The sequence below is a fragment of the Rattus norvegicus genome, chromosome 19 (assembly GCF_036323735.1).
Source record: "Rattus norvegicus strain BN/NHsdMcwi chromosome 19, GRCr8, whole genome shotgun sequence".
Lineage (NCBI taxonomy): Eukaryota > Metazoa > Chordata > Mammalia > Rodentia > Muridae > Rattus > Rattus norvegicus.
The window spans coordinates 29,669,641-29,685,229 of record NC_086037.1 but is presented as its reverse complement, the minus strand read 5'-3'; the positions used below and the strand labels follow the sequence as shown (position 1 = coordinate 29,685,229).

General features: G+C 42.6%; 1 non-coding gene across 1 annotated transcript; it reads left to right on the top strand.

Annotated features, from left to right (window-relative positions):
* Window positions 1–611: 611 nt before the first annotated feature.
* On the top strand, window positions 612–718 carry LOC134483704 (U6 spliceosomal RNA). Its single transcript, XR_010060588.1, has one exon. It is a non-coding gene; the product is annotated as a U6 spliceosomal RNA (small nuclear RNA).
* Window positions 719–15,589: the final 14,871 nt, after the last annotated feature.

The window sequence follows — 15,589 nt, the reverse complement described above, 5'->3', positions numbered from 1 at the left end:
CTGCATTGTCTTCATTAATTTTTCTGTTTAATTTTTATTCCATGTGTATTGATCTCATTGTAGGGGTGTGCATTCCAAAGCATGAGTGTTGAAGGTAGAGGAAAAAGCATGGGAGTCACTTTATCCTACCGTGTGGGGTCCCAGGCTCTGAACCGGGTTGTTGAGCTTGGCTACAACGATCTTTCATACTGAATTTCCTGCTGGCTCTGATTTCAGGGAGAGCGTCTCATAGAGCCCAGATTGGCCAGTAAACTACTGATCATCCTGCCTCAAGTATTGCCATCTAGTTCATGAAAGGGTTGAGTTATTGACACGAGGAACTGGGGATGGGCAGAGGTGCATGACTGAGGCTATCTCTGCTCAGTGGCATGCCTTTGGGGACTGATAGTTTTCATCACTGATATGTCATTTGACTGCAGTGCTCCTCTGGAGAGAAGGAGTCTCTTTTGCCAGGGCATCAGGCTCTCCAGACAGGCCTGGAAGGTGGAGGTCTAGAGGCCAGGCCTGCATTCCTCTTCAGAAGCTGCATTTACCACTCTGGACAGTGCTGTAGAACAGGGTCACATATCCAGTTCTACCCTGAGACCTGCTGATAAAGAATGTCTATCCTGGTGCTCGCTTCGGCAGCACATATAATAAAATTGGAACGATACAGAGAAGATTAGCATGGCCCCTGCGCAAGGATGACACGCAAATTCGTGAAGCGTTCCATATTTTTAGAAATAATTGACTCAACTGTCAAAGATAATGTAAAGCGGAAAAAGCTACTGGTCCAAAACATACAGGAAATCCAGGACTCAATGAGAAGATCAAACCTAAGGATAATAGGTATAGAAGAGAGTGAATACTCCCAGCTCAAAGGACCAGTAAATATCTTCAACAAAATCATAGAAGAAAACTTCCCTAACCTAAAAAAAGAGACACCCATAGGGATACAAGAAGCCTACAGAACTCCAAATAGATTGGACCAGAAAAGAAACACCTCCCGTCACATAATAGTCAAAACACCAAATGCACAAAATAAAGAAAGAATATTAAAAGCAGTAAGGGAAAAAGGTCAAGTAACATATAAAGGCAGACCTATGAGAATCACACCAGACTTCTCGCCAGAAACTATGAAGGCCAGAAGATCCTGGACTGATGTCATACAGACCCTAAGAGAACACAAATGCCAGCCCAGGTTACTGTATCCTGCAAAACTCTCAATTAACATAGATGTAGAAACCAAGATATTCCATGACAAAACCGAATTTACACAATATCTTTCTACAAATCCAGCACTACAAAGGATAATAAATGGTAAAGCCCAACATAAGGAGGCAAGCTATACCCTAGAATAAGCAAGAAACTAATTGTCTTGGCAACAAACAAAGAGAATGAAAGCACACAAACATAACCTCACATCCAAATATGAATATAACGGGAAGCAATAATCACTATTCCTTAATATCTCTCAACATCAATGGCCTCAACTCCCCAATAAAAAGACATAGATTAACAAACTGGATACGCAACGAGGACCCTGCATTCTGCTGCCTACAGGAAACACACCTCAGAGACAAAGACAGACATTACCTCAGAGTGAAAGGCTGGAAAACAATTTTCCAAGCAAATGGTCAGAAGAAGCAAGCTGGAGTAGCCATTCTAATATCAAATAAAATCAATTTTCAATTAAAAGTCATCAAAAAATATAAGGAAGGACACTTCATATTCATCAAAGGAAAAATCCACCAAGATGAACTCTCAATCCTAAATATCTATGCCCCAAATACAAGGGCACCTACATATGTAAAACAAACCTTACTAAAGCTCAAAACACACATTGCACCTCACACAATAATAGTGGGAGATTTCAACACCCCACTCTCATCAATGGACAGATCATGGAAACAGAAATTAAACAGAGATGTAGACAGACTAAGAGAAGTCATGAGCCAAATGGACTTAACGGATATTTATAGAACATTCTATCCTAAAGCAAAAGGATATACCTTCTTCTCAGCTCCTCATGGTACTTTCTCCAAAATTGACCATATAATTGGTCAAAAAACGGGCCTCAACAGGTACAGAAAGATAGAAATAATCCCATGCGTGCTATCGGACCACCACGGCCTAAAACTGTTCTTCAATAACAATCAAGGAAGAATGCCCACATATACGTGGAAATTGAACAATGCTCTACTCAATGATAACCTGGTCAAGGAAGAAATAAAGAAAGAAATTAAAAACTTTTTTAGAATTTAGTGTAAATGAAGGTACAACATACCCAAACTTATGGGAAATATGAAAGCTGTGCTAAGAGGAAAACTCATAGCGCTGGGTGCCTGCAGAAAGAAACAGGAAAGAGCATATGTCAGCAGCTTGACAGCACACCTAAAAGCTCTAGAACAAAAAGAAGCAAATACACCCAGGAGGAGTAGAAGGCAGGAAATAATCAAACTCAGAGCAGAAATCAGCCAAGTAGAAACAAAAAGGACCATAGAAAGAATCAACAGAACCAAAAGTTGGTTCTTTGAGAAAATCAAAAAGATAGATAAACCCTTAGCCAGACTAACGAGAGGACACAGAGAATGCATCCAAATTAACAAAATCAGAAATGAAAAGGGAGACATAACAACAGATTCAGAGGAAATTCAAAAAATCATCAGATCTTACTATAAAAACCTATATTCAACAAAACTTGAAAATCTACAGGAAATGGACAATTTCCTAGACAGATACCAGGTACCGAAGTTAAATCAGGAACAGATAAACCAGTTAAACAACCCCATAACTCCTAAGGAAATAGAAGCAGTCATTAAAGTTCTCCCAACCAAAAAGATCCCAGGTCCAGACGGGTTTAGTGCAGAATTCTATCAAACCTTCATAGAAGACCTCATACCAATATTATCCAAACTATTCCACAAAATTGAAACAGATGGATCACTTCCGAATACCTTCTACGAAGCCACAATTACTCTTATACCTAAACCACACAAAGACACAACAAAGAAAGAGAACTTCAGACCAATTTCCCTTATGAATATCGACGCAAAAATACTCAATAAAATTCTGGCAAACTGAATCCAAGAGCACATCAAAACAATCATCCACCATGATCAAGTAGGCTTCATCCCAGGCATGCAGGGATGGTTTAATATATGGAAAACCATCAACATGATCCATTATATAAACAAACTGAAAGAACAAAACCACATGATCATTTCATTAGATGTTGAGAAAGCATTTGACAAAATTCAACACCCCTTCATGATAAAAGTCCTGGAAAGAATAGGAATTCAAGGCCCATACCTAAACATAGTAAAAGCCATATACAGCAAACCAGTTGTTAACATTAAACTAAATGGAGAGAAACTTGAAGCAATCCCACTAAAATCAGGGACTAGACAAGGCTGCCCACTCTCTCCCTACTTATTCAATATAGTTCTTGAAGTTTTAGCCAGAGCAATCAGACAACAAAAGGAGGTCAAGGGGATACGGATCGGAAAAGAGGAAGTCAAAATATCACTATTTGCAGATGATATGATAGTATATTTATGTAATCCCAAAAGTTCCACCAGAGAACTACTAAAGCTGATAAACAACTTCAGCAAAGTGGCTGGGTATAAAATTAACTCAAATAAATCAGTAGCCTTCCTCTACACAAAAGAGAAACAAGCCGAGAAAGAAATTAGGGAAACGACACCCTTCATAATAGACCAAAATAATATAAAGTACCTCGGTGTGACTTTAACCAAGCAAGTAAAAGATTTGTACAATAAGAACTTCAAGACTCTGAAGAAAGAAATTGAAGAAATCCTCAGAAGATGGAAAGATCTCCCATGCACATGGATTGGCAGGATTAATATAGTAAAAATGGCCATTTTACCAAAAGCGATCTACAGATTCAATGCAATCCCCATCAAAATACCAATCCAATTCTTCAAAGAGTTAGACAGAACAATTTGCAAATTCATCTGGAATAGCAAATACCCAGGATAGCTAAAACTATCCTCAACAATAAAAGGACTTCAGGGGGAATCACTATCCCTGAACTCAAGCAGTATTACAGAGCAATAGTGATAAAAACTGCATGGTATTGTTACAGAGACAGACAGATAGAACAATGGAACAGAATTGAAGACCCAGAAATGAACCACACACTTATGGGCACTTTGATTTTTGACAAAGGAGCCAAAACCATCAAATGGAAAAAAGATAGCATTTTTAGCAAATGGTGGTGGTTCAACTGGAGGTCAACATGTAGAAGAATGCAGATCGATCCATGCTTATCACCCTGTACAAAGCTTAAGTCCAAGTGGATCAAGGACCTCCACATCAAACCAGATACACTCAAACTAATAGAAGAAAAACTAGGGAAGCATCTGGAACACATGGGCACTGGAGAAAATTTCCTGAACAAAACACCAATGGCTTATGCTCTAAGATCAATAATCAATAAATGGGATCTCATAAAACTGCAAAGCTTCTGTAAGACAAAGGACACTGTGGTTAGGACAAAACGGCAACCAACAGATTGGGAAAAGATCTTTACCAATCCTACAACAGATAGAGGCCTTATATCCAAAATATACAAAGAACTCAAGAAGTTAGACCGCAGGGAGACAAATAACCCTATTAAAAAATGGGGTTCAGAGCTAAACAAAGAATTCACAGCTGAGGAATACTGAATGGCTGAGAAAAACCTAAAGAAATGTTCAACATCTTTAGTCATAAGGGAAATGCAAATCAAAACAACCCTGAGATTTCACCTCACACCAGTGAGAATGGGTAAGATCAAAAACTCAGGTGACAGCAGAAGCTGGCGAGGATGCAGAGAAAGAGGAACACTCCTCCATTGTTGGTGGGAGGCAGACTGGTACAACCATTCTGGAAATCAGTTGGAGGTTTCTCAGAAAATTGGACATTGAACTACCTGAGGATCCAGGTATACCTCTCTTGGGCATACACCCAAAAGACGCCCCAACATATAAAAAAGACACGTGCTCCACTATGTTCATCGCAGCCTTATTTATAATAGCCAGAAGCTGGAAAGAACCCAGATGCCCTTCAACAGAGGAATGGATACAGAAAATGTGGTACATCTACACAATGGAATATTACTCAGCTATCAAAAACAACGGCTTTATGAAATTCGTAGGCAAATGGTTGGAACTGGAAAATATCATCCTGAGTAAGCTAACCCAATCACAGAAAGACATACATGGTATGCACTCATTGATAAGTGGCTATTAGCCCAAATGCTTGAATTACCCTAGATGCCTAGAACAAATGAAACTCAAGACGGATGATCAAAATGTGAATGCTTCACTCCTTCTTTAAAAGGGGAACAAGAATACCCTTGGCAGGGAATAGAGAGGCAAAGATTAAAACAGAGACAGAAGGAACACCCATTCAGAGCCTGCCCCACATGTGGCCCATACATATACAGCCATCCAATTAGACAAGATGGATGAAGCAAAGAAGTGCAGGCCGACAGGAGCGGGATGTAGATCTTTCCCGAGAGACACAGCCAGAATACAGCAAACACAGAGGCGGATGCCAGCAGCAACCACTGAATTGAGAATAGGACCCCCGTTGAAGGAATCAGAGAAAGAACTGGAAGAGCTTGAAGGGGCTCGAGACCCCTTATGAACAAGAATGCCAAGCAACCAGAGCTTCCAGGGACTAAGCCACTACCTAAAGAGTATACATGGACTGACCCTGGACTCTGACTTCATAGGTAGCAATGAATATCCTAGTAAGAGCACCAGTGGAAGGGGTAGCCCTGGGTCCTGCTAAGACTGAACCCCCAGTGAACTAGATTGTTGGGGGGAGGGCGGCAAGGGGAGGAAGATGGGGAGGGGAACACCCATAAAGAATGGGAGGAGGGAGGAGGATGTTTGCCCGGAAACCGGGAAAGGGAATAACACTCGAAATGTATATAAGAAATACTCAAGTTAATAAAAAAAAAAAAAAAAAAAAAAAGAGAGAAGTCTGGTGTAATTCAGATAGGTCTGAATTCATTTGTTACTGCATATTTATACCTTACCCCTTTTAATATTCTTTCTTGATCTGAGCATTTAGGGTTTTAATTGTTATGTGAATGGAGGAATATTTTCTGGTCTGCTCCCATCTGTCAGATTCTATGGCCGTGCTTCTCAACACTCCTAGTGCTGCACACCTGTAATACAGTGCTTCATGCTGTGATGACTCCCACCATAAAATTATTTCAGTACTACTTCATAACTAATATTGCTACTCTTATAAGTCATAATGTGCAAGGTATCTGATATACATTCTTTGTGAGTGGTCGTAGCCCAGAGTTTGAGAAACATTGCATTATATACATTTTTTTTTTAAAGAGAAGCCTTCATCTAAGACGGTCCTGATGCAGGTGTAAGAGCAGAGACACCCTGACATAGTGACAAGTTAGCAGGCCCAAGGCCGCTTGCCTTAATGGCAACAGAGATTCCTGGGTAAAGGCACAATCTGAAATCACTGTCCCCAGGACATTTCTTACCTCAGTTTTTCCCCATTACACGGTGTGTCTGCTTGGCCATGTCTGTCCAGGAAGCCAGTCCCTGTAGTCTCTGATACAGACAGAATCCTAAAGGTGAGAATGTTTTCCCTCTGTTGGCTCCCAGTCACTTCTACAGAAGTAAGTTCAAATCACCCGTGGGTATATGTGTCTCTCTCCCATAATGTGTGAGACTTGAAATGTCATCCATTTGAGTTGACAAAAACCAACTCTCACTTCAGATTTACAGCTGACCAACACTTAGTTTCAGGAGAATGAAGAAGCTGGCCAGGCCTGCAGAGTCAGATCCCCTCCCTGCCTGGGACAATCCCACCCACAGTAGACTTCAGCTTCACCTAGCAGCTGTTATCAGAAAATCTGACCTTAAGGTTCTGAAGTCCACACATGCACAAACCCTAAGGTTGTTAGATGGTGGATATGGGGTTTTTCTCCAATTTAAAATCATTCAGGCCTCTTTTCTCCCCTGGGATGCACTTTGTTCTCTCAGGTCTGTTCTTCTCAGAAGTCAACTCTCAGAAGGGGCACTTTGCTCTAACTCCTCCATGGGACCCACCCAGCATTGTGACTGGAGGATCCTAAGGAGTTGTAGCTCTGAGCTGGGAGGGGGAGCTCTCACCCTGACATGGAGAAGCCTGTTTTCACAGCTGATCTGGATCTGAGGAAAAGGTGCTTTTAAAGAAGCCTGTGAAAGTGTCTCCTGCAGGAGAGCCCACCCTGCAGGTAAAGTCACACAAGACAGGGAAAAGTGGCTTCCCAACTTTCCCAGGGCTCTCAAACCAGGGAGGGTAACTGATTTCAGAGAGTTTGAGAAAGGCCTCCATCTCCCTGAAAGACTTCCCTCAATCATAAGTACCACCACTACCCCAGGCTCAGCAAAGCCCTCCAGCTACCAGTTCCTGGCAAATGAAACCCAGTGTGGAGAATTGAGGATAACACTTCTAGGAAAAGGGAGACACAAGCCTCTGGGGGTCCTGACCTGGGGTCTGTCCCTCAGGCTCTCCTCACTTCCCCTAGGTGCCTAGGGCAGGGGCAGGGTCAGGAGTAGGGGGAGGGGCAAGTTCATGGTCAGGGGCAGGGTCAGGGGCAAGCAGTGACCTCCAGCCACAAGATAGGCTTTGGGTGCATGGAACAGGCAGCAGCAGAGCTCGCCCTGCCCTCCTTCTCTCTGGAGTGGGAAAGCATGGAGACCTGAGTGGTAGGGAAGAGTTGGGGAACTCACAGCTGCTTTTCCTCTGGCTGCAACTGCAAGTGGAGGGCGAAAGAAGCCAGAGAGTCTCAGGGGATCCCCCCATTTCCTGATTTCATTGTCCTTGTGGATGTCCAGGATGAAGGCTGTGCTTGGCTGGGCCAGAAGCCCCGCAGACAGGTAGAAGATGCACAACTGGCCTGTGACCTCCCTGGGCACCCACTGGGACCCAGCTCAAGTGGCCACAGACACTCACCAGGCACCCTGCCCCAGCCCTAAGCCTGTACACACCAAGGCCACAGCACCTCTCCTAGTCTCTCCCACCATGAGCACTCACCCTGGCACCCTGGCTGGCTTACACTCTCTGTAGGGAGCTCCTTGTCTGGTTTAGACACCAGGTTGATTATGGCCTCAGAGAAGGAGTTTGACATTGTTCCTTCTCTTTCAATATAGTGGAATAATTGAAGCACTACTGTTATTAGGTCTTCATTAAAAGTCTGATAGGATTCTGCATTAAAGCCATATGGCCTGAGATTTCGCTTTTTAATTTTTGGAGGGGCAAACTATACTGACTGTATCTATTTTCTTCTGAGAATTATCCATGTACCTTCCCAGATCTGTGTTTATGTTGGTAATTGTTATCTGTCTAGAAAATACCAATATCAAATAGATTTTCAGTTTTCTGGAGTAAAGGCCTCTGAGGTAAGACCTAATGGTTGTTGAATTTGTTCATTGTCTATTGTTAGATCCCCCTTTCATTTCTAATTGTGTCAATTTAGGTATTGTCTCTGGTGTGCAGTTTGTTTGAGGAAGGGGTTGCCTCTCTGGTTGATCTTCTCAACAAAAATACAAAAAAAGAAACAAAAAAAAATAAAACAAACAAAAAACCCAACACACAGTACTTGATTCTCTTGACTCTTTGTATTTTTCACTTTATTTGTAATTGACTGATTTGATTTGAGCCCTGAATTAATTTCCTGCCATCAAATCGTACCTGACATTCTATGGGATGAGGTTTGGCCTCATCTTGTTAACAGCAACATGTAACTTCTGAGCTGTTTCTGCTCTCTGTAGTGGTAATGATGTCAAATCTTACTGAAAACCATGCATAGCCTGGTTTAGGCTGTATTAAAGTAGCCCACCAATTCAGTGTTCCCTGCAAGGTGCCATGGGACAGCAGTAGCATGAGTCTGCATGCACCTCGACAGTTTTCATTAGGGACTACACACACACACACACACACACACACACACACACACACACACACTTTACTGACATGGTGCACATTCTTTGCACATACAGAAGAAAGTGAGAAGTAATGAAAACACACCAATAATGGAATTGATGGAGGGAGCTGTGGGAAAGCTGGGGCTTAGAGTTATTTAAAGGCCCTGTGCAGGCTCTCCTTTTGTTGGAGGAGAAACTTCAAGTGCAATGTGGTTCTTTATTTTCTTTCTCTAAAGCACAGAGGGCTAGGGAGGAACACAGGGCTTTGAGCATGTTCGGCAAGTGCAGTCACACTGAATTAAATCCTAGGGCTGGAACCCTATTAATCTTCTACAGAATTACAGAGCAGCCTGGATGAAGACTCTCAGCTGAAAAGGTGGACATCTCAAGACAGGCACTGGACAATGGCTGACAGACTTGACTGAAGAGTGGTAATGTTTTGCTATCTCACAGGAAAAGAAGGCCCCTCCCACTACACTGTACTCTAAGGACAGTTTATTCAGGTTAGGATGACATGAACTATTGTCTCATGTCACAGATGTCAGCACAAAGTATCCAAGGTATTGTATGCCAATGGTAGCATTAACAGAACAAAGCACACAGTGTCATGAAGACATAAATCATGAGTTTGTGTAGCAAGACCCAGGCCTCTTCCAGGGTCTTAGATAGTAATGGAGAACCTCAAATACGGTAGTAATGTGATAGTGTGGTGTGAATCTAGTTACAACTAGCTTCTATTGTGACACAGATGACTCTTTTTGTGTCATGGTCAGCTTATAATGAATGACTAGACCCAAGCATGAGAATAACCAAATACTACATTCTTCTCTAGCTGCTGAGCTTTTAAAAGCCCTGGGGTGACAGCAAGCTTTTGTGGACATTCTGGATTGGTCCTTGTGTACTTTAACTCTCTGAGTCACCTCCACTCTCAGTAAGTTAGTTCAATTCCATATTGGAAATCAATCACCTGGAAAAAATACATTCCCAATACGATCCCAGATTGGCCATGGAAAAAGGGTAGCTTGAACTGTCCCACCTAGGTTCTGGGCTTGCACAGGCCTCCTCTCCAAAAGAAACCTGTGTTCATAGCTGCAGGCTACATTCACTATGGATGCTCTGGAGGATCCTCCCTAAATGGCTCAGATTAAAATAATTTTCTTGTTAACAATCAAAAAACTGATTATGCCAAGCTGGCCTACATGAAGCTAGTTTCAGTTCTGTATTTTATCAGATGTGCAGAATACATGTGGTCATCATAGATAACAGGTGAAAGATATGCTCTAATAAGGAAACTAAGTGATGCTGGAGGATGATCCTGACCCACACTGAGCAGTGGGGACACCAGAGCCCTGTAGGGATGCCTGACAACCTAACACGTTGAGCATGCACAGCTCAGTAAGTTCCCTGTGAACACACATCTCCTGAGATCTCTCTATTTAATTGGAGGTGATCCTGTCCACCTAATACAGCACCTCATGTGGAATAACAAAAGCCACCTGCAGGAGCTGTGGTGATGACTCACAGGGTAAAGAAACTGCTGCTCTCTCAGAGGAACCACATGGACCCTAACAATTGGGTAAAGTGTGTCATTGATTACATCACAATGTGTGTGTCCAAGACACAGCCACTTTCTCCACACAAAAGACACTATCACACTGGGTATCCCTTGGTGACTTTGAATTCTCTTATTAGCTCAGGCTCCATGGAACATGCAGAGATCCATCTGTAGCTGTCAGTTCTAGGTCCACAGGAAGGGACAGAACCCTTGAGTAAGAATGATGGTCTTAAGAGTCAAGAGATAGAATTCAATTTTTATTCATAACAAATACATTTTTACAACAAAACAGGATTAAAATGAATAAAAATATTTAAAAATGTTTGAAAGTAAAAATAGTAACAAGAACATATAAATATGAAACAACAAAAAGAAAACTTCAATTAAAATCATAACAAAAATATTTCTAAAAGCATATTCTTAACGAACATTTAGAAGCACAGATGTATTGCTGTTTCTCCTCTAGCACACATAATGAAAGGTGGTCCCCCAAGTTGTTTCTCAAGTGCTGTTTTCTGAAGAAGAAAGTGAGTAAGACCTCAATCAGTCAGGCTGGCTTAGTGTTATATAAATTTAGTGTCTCTAAGAAATGACAAATTAACTCTGAGGAAGAATACTCATCCAAAAAATGTTGTTACCGTTCACGATGTTTGTCATCAGGGACTCCTGAGAAAGCAACTTATTCTTCAGGAAGCTCTCTTACTGGCGTGTGTCCAATTCCATCTCTCTTGCACTTTCTGAGACCTGGGAGAGGAAGGCAGTTTTTAAGACACTGATTTGGTGGGGAAACGCAAGCCAGCTGTCAGAATGCTGCCTTCTACCACCTCAGTTCTATTGGACAATTAACATGGACCTTTTAACTGATATCATTGTTGCTAACTCTGTGGGCAGGGAAAATCTCCAGCAAGCCTCACAGTAATGTGGGCTGACAATATGGGACCCAGACTTATACCAGTGCAAACCAAGAACAGGGCAATGGAAGGGACCTCATTGGGTTGCAGGAAGAAAGGAGATGTCCATATGTCACCAAGGTTAAAGCCAATGACAAGTACTAATTTGACATTTGCACTTAGTTCTTATCCCAGAAAGGTGCTTCCTACACAAGAAGTCACATGACCACTTGTCATTTGTCAAGAACCAAGAACATGTTCAAAACTCTACATAGCATCCAATCTATCACGTGCATGTGCAATAATGTGATATGTTATTGATCTGTCACCATTTCTATAATGCAGCTTCAAAAAGAGCAGCAAAATATACTTGCAAAATAATTCAGTTTCTGAAAAGTGGTTGGCTTCCCAGAATACTTGTGCATAGGCAGAGCAATGAACAATTCCATACATGAGGTGGTTGGCTGGTTGTGAGTGTAAATTAGTAAGGTGGTAGGAAAAAGCACAGATGTATCAAATTGGCAAATTTTATCAGATATTGTTAAGCTAACACAGCTACTCGTCCCTACCAGATGATGCTGGGTCTGGACGTTGCTGGTCTTTATCTTTCTTGCTGAAGTCAACCAAATATTTCTGGTTCAGTGCACACTCAAGATGTCTCTCCTTGCTCTCCTGCTTCAGTGGGACCAACTTCTTCCTACATGTGTTTTCCATCAGGAGCTGGCTGAGCAGGTTTCTGGAAATACAGTCTGCATAGTAAGATCATGCTGCCCCTTTCTCCCATTCCTATTCCCAAGTCCCACTAAGTCTACCAGGTCCCAGGTACCCATGAAGACTTAATAAAATACATCTTGATACATATAATGCTCCTGCACAAAACACAAAGAGTTAATTCGGGGAAGAATAAATTGTTTGTTTGGCCGGAGCACCAATTAGAGTCCACATCTCTCAAAAAGAACATGGATCTTCATCTATCCATGAAAGCCCAATGCATGAGGGCAACATCAATTAGTAGTTGGCAAACACCCGCAAAAGAGGTCAGTAGAACCAAGGGAAGGTCATGCTAACCATGTGGTCCATGCACTGAGTTTTGTAAAACCTGGCATGACACGAGAGGTCCAGGTCAGCCTAATAATCTTCTGCTGACTTCAATCAGTGCTGTTCTATCTAGAGCCTTCTGCAGATGCCTAGACAATCCTGGGATGAGGAACAGTCTTTTATGGAACTGAAAGCTGAGTCCTAATGACCCTGGCACACTGATGTGTAAACAGCACAAGAGATAGAATCATAGCTGAAGACCGTCCAGTCCAGAACAAAGAAAGTCAGAAATGGCCATTTCACAGGTGATAGCCTTTCTGACCAGGACTTACCTAGAGAAGGTAATCTCCTTCTTCAGCTTATGGCTGTTCTCATGGATCACAGTGTTCTCCATCTCTAAGTTGTGCAGAATTGACATGACCGCCTCCTCCATTCTCTCCAGGTCTTCATAATATGGATTTGGCCTGAAGTGTGGCCTGGCCCCAAATGATAGAATCCAATGAACATCAGCATTTAGGAATATATGAGCTCAGGGTGGGTCCTGTACTACCCCAGTCCTGGAAGGACAACTTCTGAATTCTACATATTGGATCTTCTTCAGCTTCAGAAACGTGTTTTTCTGCATCCAGGACACCAGAATCTCAGCATCCAGATGGAGGCTTCCCTGGCTCCCTTTGTTCAATCAAGAGGAAATCTGCAGTCAAGCCAGTTGAGCTATCAAGAGCCTAGGCCTCACCTCTCCATGTTCCCCCACCCAACACAGCCAGAAACCGGTGATTTCTTTTCTCCTGTCCCGATAACAGACCATATATCAACACAAAATTATAATCTGCACAAGGAATACAAATAAACAGACAATCGTGGCCACATAGGCAAAGAACTGTGCTGTTGACGGTGGGGCTCCCAGAACAAAGCATTCACTTCACCATGAATGTGTTACAGGTAAATACTCAGGCTAAGAAATAGACTCCTATATTCCAAGTGTGGAGTGAAATATAAACATATAACAGTTGTGCATATGCATTTGGATGTATGCACACACAGACTCACAGACTGAGACACACCCACAAAAAAAGAGAAATGTAAACAGAGTTAGAGAAAGAGAAAAGCAAATATGGAAACAGAGAGCACTGTGAGAACCAGGAGAAATGCATGCACCATTGCTGTGTCCGAGGGGCTCCCACAGACACACAGACAATAACAAACAGGCCTGAGCCTGACAACTTCTATTCAAGCATTGAGATGAACAGTTTGGGACCAGGCCCCTCAGGCTGCTGCCTGTATCTTCCAGCACTCAGTCCCCTGCCTAGCACGTACAGAGACTCACCATAAACTCACTGCAATTACAATCTTGCAAAGCCACCTGATGTCAAGGGCTTTGCAAATACACACTGGGAACTCATTCTCCCTGACTTTATCCCTGAATTCTTCATTCAGACCACAAATTCTGCTTTTCAATAAATGGAAGCAGACGAGTCCACTGTCCATCTCTCTCCTCAGGAAGGGTCAGGTTCTGAATCTCCTCTATATGGGAGGTGAGGTTTAGCACAGGGTGGTTAGGGAGGCACAGCTTTCTAGAACCCAAAACCTTAATAGGATAAGATGAAGGTGACCTTGCAGACCCAGGAATGAAACAAGAGCATTTGGAGCGATTCATACATGTTCTTCATGGATCTCTCTGTCAGAAACCTCAGGCGATCTCTCAGGTCATTTCTCTCCTCGGTAATGAGCTGCAGCTCTTTAATCAGCCTCTCCTTTTGCTTCTTGGCCTGCTTCTCGCTTAGGGCAGTGCCAGGGGATGATGTTTCTCTCCCAGCGTCTGTAGGTAGAAGAACACAAGTGAACCTGCATGGGGAGAATTCATAGAGTGTACATAGACCTCAGTGAGGCCTAAACAGGAGAACAAGCCTGGAACCCAGTGTCACTGCTAGGCGATTGGTCTATGCTTAAGAGGCCTCCTCAGTGGATCTCAGTTCTCCCACTACTCTATAGAGACCAAGAGATGTAAGCAGCCAGGTGTGCCCTATGCCGGACATCACGTGCTTACATGTACCATGGAGATGGCTTCTCCAGGATTAACATCAACTGACCAGGTTACAGCTTGGTTTCAGGACCCTCACCCCTGTGGTTTCAGAACTCAGATGATAAATTCACCATTCACAAAACTTGAGTGATTGGAGACACTCAGATGTCCTACCCTGATACTCTAGGCTAACAACTTTGGATTTAAAACACATTTCCAGGGAGGTCATGTTCAACAGACTTATCAATTCCCCTATATGAAATAACAAATGCCCCAGAAGTTCCAATAGGTTACAGGCTGAATCTTGGTCCACATGTTCCAAACAGTTTTGGTATTTTAGAAACATATGTGTAACACACAACCTCTAATATATAAAGCTAATGATGACCCTGCCAGTTAGAAGAAATCAGAGAAGGTCTAAGAACATAAGGTTATTGCCTGGAGCACAATCTCTCCCTGTTCTTACTGTCAGGTGTCCACTGTATTTAAAGAAGCAATGATAGTGAAATACATTGCTGCCCTGTCTAAACTCAGAAAAGGTGGACCCTCCATGACTCCTGATCGTGTTATTATATCAATGTAACCTAACAAATGCACTGTAAAAGTAAAGGCCAGAAATTCACAGTATAATAGCATTGGCCTTACCATATACTCCCTGTGGGGTTGGGGAAACTAAAGTTCTGAAATCCTGACTTACAGGAATTGTGATGTTCATGGAAATTCAATTCCTTTTCAGATGCTCCAGTTGCTGTGGCCCATTGCTAGAAAGGTCAGCCTAAGCCTGCAGCCCCCCTGACAGGGAGCTCCAAATATACTGCCCAGAACTTACTAAACATTCCCCAGAAGTGCTGTCTCTGTCCATCATTACTTTGAGACGAAAGGCCAGATTCCTTCACTCTAGTCTGTCCACAATCGACGTTCCCCCTCCCAAAACGCTTGCGAAGACGGGAAAACATGTCTTAGGGTGTAACCGCCAGATTCAGACTGAGAGAAACTAGGGCACTGGTTGTCACTACAACACTGGTGACATCACAGAGGATGCCAGAACTCTCTAGGAGACAATAGAATGTCCAAGAAGGGACAGCTGATGTCATGGGGAGCAGACTTTCCCTCCCTGCTAATGTTCTCCCTGTACTGAGCATAAGCTGAG